Raw genomic sequence first — 5,000 nt, forward strand, 5'->3', positions numbered from 1 at the left:
CCACGAGAATGGAGAATTTTTTGAAAAGCAAGGAGCGGGGAGGGACTCATGATCTACCACCACCTGTAAGCTTGCAACCAATGTTCTCCAGAGACCCACGTTAATGTCGTATTATAACACTGGACGCAAAAAGGCATGCAAGCACCTCCACACCTAGGCACGACTTAGAAATGCACTTCTCCAAATAGCATAGGCCACAAAACCGACCATGAAAAAACCCTTGCAAGCAACAAACCCACGATAGTGCAATTTAAAAAATCAAAAAACAATGGGATGGAGGGGAGGGACCAACAAAATATTTATTGTGCACATTGACTTGACCAATGATTCCGTCTAATGTAGACAATACCCCACCCCTTGCACCATGACCTACATATGACGACAAGCCATAGAGCAAAGAGGGGTGGAAATGCGTGACTACGACCATGCTCGTAAAAAGTGGCACTAGCACAACTGCACATGGCAAGAAGCAAAGCACGTTAAACTACCATAGTGCCTAGATGGGATTAATCAATGGGGCCAACGCGTCAATCCACGTTTTTCACATTCCATGACTCCCTTGGGCATGCTGTACAAAACTAGCAAAAGTGGCAGTAGGCTGCGATGAGGTGTAACTACAGTGTGCAGGCAGCCATGCAAACCCACCCGCATGCATTGGCCAGCCAAGGTGCAAAACAAGGGGCTAATCATCCGGACCATCAGGCCATGTTGCTATCCTTCACATGCCATACAACTCTTGGGAATGTTGTGTGGCTACCGGCGTATGTGGCAGCAGCTATGCAGGGAGCCATGCACACCTAGCAGCACTCCATGGCAGGCCACAGCGCACATCAAAGGCAATCATCAGAACCAACGTGCCTTGATGGTGATTTTCACATGCCAAGCCTACCTTGGGCATGCCATGCGGCTGCGGGCACATCTGGCAGTAGCTGTGGGGGCACGACAGCACAAGGCATGAACCCTTGTGCACCCAACAGGCCAAGGTGACAGGCAGTGGTGTGCAGAAGAGGGGCTAAACATCGGGATGCATTGGCCATTTCCTTGTTTTCAAAAGCCATGCCTCTCTGGAAACTGCTGTGCTGCTACGGACACTTGTGTCAGCAACTGTGGGGGCATGGCAGTGATAGGTAGGGAGCCATGGGGACCCAGCAGCACACGGTTGCAGGCAGTGCTGTGCAGCAAAGGGGCTAACCATCCAGATAGACGAGCCATGTACTTGTTTTCACATACATGCCAAGCCTTTGTTGGGCTTTCTTTGTAGCTACGAGCACAGGATGCAATAGCTGTCGAGGCATAATGGTATTTATTAAGCAACCACGAGGGCAAAGCAGCACCACGAGGGAAACAACTGTCGAGGCATGGATGCCACTCTTGGGCATGCTGTACGGCGACTGACGCATGTGGCGGAAGCTGTAGAAGCACTGCAGCGCAAGGCAGGCAGCCATGCGCGCCCAGTAGCACATAATGGTAAGCAACTGTGGGCGGCAGAGGGGATGACTGTCGGGACGGATGCGCCATGTATATGTTTTCACAAACCACACCTTCCTTGGAAATGCTGTGCGTCGACAGGCACATGTGGCATCAGAAGTGGGGGCATGGCAGCCCATGGTAGCCATCCATGTGTGCCCAGCAGCCCACGAAGGTAGGCAACGCTGTGCGACGAAAGGGGGCGGCGTTGTATGACAGAAAGGCTGACCATTCGCAAGCATGTCCACCTTCGTTGGGCATGCTGTGTCGCGTCTGGCACACATTACAATAGTTGCGGCCACATGGCATGGAAGGCAAGCAGCCATGCGCGTCCAGCCGCACGCAGTGGCAGGCCTCGGCGCACACCAAGGGCCAACTCATCGAAACCCACGTGCCATTTCACTTTTTTTACCATGCCTTGGGCCTTTTGGGTTTGCCTACCATGCCCTCTCATTTTCTGCTGCCTCTCTATGCGGCCCCATGTGGCACCCCCCTCCCTCAAGGTAGCTCTTATGCTCTTTGCCCCTTTCCAGAAGGAGACATGGACCCCTCAAAAAATGTACCGGTCTATTTTTTGAGCTTCAAATATCCAAATCAAATGAAACTTGGTATGAAATTAAGGAAAAATCCAAAGATTATTTTCATATAAAAATCATAGTTTTCGGATAAATATTTATTTTTTATTAATTTTTTAATATTAAAAAATATATTAAATTCAAAAAACTATGAAAAATCCATTTTAATGTATTTTTCTAAAAACTAAAATTTGGATGTCTTCCAAAGATTGATAGAATGTTATGAAAAAATATTGGACCATTCCAACATATTTTGATATTTTTTAATATTTTATGATTGAAACATTATGAAAAATACCCAAAAAAATGGAAATGCGGGGTCTAAGTGAAAATGATTGTACTTTGGGTGCCAAATAGCCAATTTCAAGGCTTTTCTAACCCAAAGGGATGTTTTACAAAACATGATTTAAAGACCCAAACTATGTTGTTCGTGCATGGCCTTGGCGTGTGCAGCCGAAGGCCGTAAAGGAGCCTCTATTGCTTGGGCCATGGGGACCACGGCAGCACCCATCTGTGAGCCACGTGCGTGCGGCTATGTGCATGGTGGACTACAGACGTGGGCACGAAGATGCAGCAATGCATGCAACCTTGCGCGTGCCATGTGCTGAAATGCCCGTGCCATGTGCGGCCATGCCAGCCATCATGATCAACACATGGGAGGCCATGTCAGAGAATTTGCACGCGATAGTGCAGCCATGGGCAATGCATCTTTGACCACGCAATGCAACCTTGCACGCGACGGTGCAGCCGTGCCTGTAACCTCGTGCGTTGCACTTCCGGTAAATCCCGAAACCAAGTGCGCGACGAGGCAGCGATGGGCGTGGCACATGTAGCCATACATGCAACCTGGGGGGCGGTGTGAAGTTACGTACGCAACCTTGCGAGTGGTAGGGCAGCTAGGGGCACGACATGTATGGCCATGCCAGCAACCTTGCGCCCGTTAGTGCAGCCAAACGCGCGACATGTGTTGTATGGAACGTAACCTTGGGCACGGCTGTGCAGCCATCTGCTTGTCATGTGCGCCATGCCTGTAAACTTTCGCGCGGCATGTGCAGCCACACGCAAAACCATGTGCGGGGTTGTGCAGCCGTGGTCGCAGCCATGTACGTGGAAGTGCGGCACGGGCAGCTGCCCAACGCGCGCTGCCTGCACCATTGCCCGCAGCCATGTGCGGCCGTGCCTACCACCTTGCATGCCGTTGAGCACCCTTTCCCACAGCAATGTGCGTTGTTGCCTGCCACCTTACGCGTGGTGTGCACCCTAGCCCCAGCCATGTGCGCGCGGTGGCTTGCACCCCAGCTCGCGATAGTGGAGCCTTACCCTCAACCGTGCCCAAGGTTGCGTGCAACCATGTGTGCGGTATTACAGCCACGCCCACAGCCATGTGCGAGGCAGCCTGCCTCGACTCCAGCAGCCTTGCATGTGCTAGTGCAACCTTGCCTGCAGCGATGCCTACACCTTGTGCGTCCATGCTAGCTGCCTTCCGCGTGGTAGTGTAGCCATGCCTGCCACCTTGCACGCACATTGTGCGGCCCTGCGTGTGGCACTGCCGCCTTATGCACTGCCTTCATATGCACTTAGGCACCCTTAGGGGGGCACGTGTAGGCATTGTCATGGGCACGTATATGTGCACACTTGCGGCAATCAAGAGCACAATTAGGTGACACTTGGGCTACACTTGGGTGCACGCATAGACACACTTATTCAACACTTGCGGGCACGTATAAGCACATTTAAGGCGACACTTGGGGCATTCAAGAGCATGCATAGGCACACTTGGGTGCACACTTAGGCAACAGTTGTGGGCAATCATGGGCACAGTTAGGCAACACTTGGGTCATTCATTGTGCACATGTAGTCAACACTTGGGGTGTTATGCGGCCATTCACTGTGTACACGTGGGCACACGTAGTCAACACTTGGGGGCACGCGTAGGCACACACTTTGGCCATTCAAGAGCACGTTGTCACTGCTTTAGACCTTTCTAAGCGACCGCGCTGGCACTTTGCACTTCCACTAGCGCTAAGTCAGCCTAACCACCCTCCTTAAGGGACTAGGGAAGAGAAGAAGTGAACACAAGAGTGAGTTTGAGAAGAATAAACTTGTATAGCACTAGAGAACTCTTGAGTACAAGGCTTGAGAACTCACTTGCTTGGTTGAACACTCTTGGATGTTCCTTGGTGAGTGCCTTCGCCAAATGAGCCAACACCTACCCCAAGTTATAATGGATGGGTAAGATATTTACAAATGTCCTCCATCCAACGGTTGGGGAGGAAACTAGAAGCTTCCCACCTCCTTAGCGGAGCTCTAGAAATCTTTCCCAGAATATCTCCTGTGAATATCTTCTACAAATATCTACAATAAGATGTCTATTGTTACTACACCTTTGTAGAAAACACTAGAACTTGGACCTTACTTAGCCCAATGGCCTAAGTCCATGGGCTTGGTGAGCTAGGCCCGTGGGCCTATGTTGGGTAGGTCGTGACACTCTCCCCACCAAAATCAGCGACGCCCTCATCGTGACCTCCTTGTGGTACTTTTATTCACGAGTCGTCTCAGCATGCCAGTTGTCTCCCACCTCGTCTCGCTCCCTGGTCACCCCTTCCACTTGACTAAATACTCCACGTAAGGAGATAGTTTGTGTCTCTGGATGATTGGATCAACATCCAAATTAGCCTCCCTCTGGCAAGGAGTAACGCTTATTGGGGTTCTTGTTGTAGTCACATAACTTGAGCCTCTTACAACGTCGTCTGGTTGTCTCCGTCTCTTGTTTGCATCTTCCTCTTTCTTGGCATGGATGGCTTGCTCCCAAATTCTCCTTGTCTTGCCCTCCCATCCAAGGGTAAGTAAGCACCTAGCCCCTGGATGGTGTTGGAGAACTCCTTTAGTCCCAAGGTTCGTCTCGACCCCTCGAGCAACATTACGTATAGGGCATTCTTTGGAGTTGATAGCCTTAGG

The sequence above is a fragment of the Macadamia integrifolia genome, unplaced genomic scaffold (genome assembly GCF_013358625.1).
Source record: "Macadamia integrifolia cultivar HAES 741 unplaced genomic scaffold, SCU_Mint_v3 scaffold1146, whole genome shotgun sequence".
Taxonomy (NCBI): Eukaryota; Viridiplantae; Streptophyta; class Magnoliopsida; order Proteales; family Proteaceae; genus Macadamia; species Macadamia integrifolia.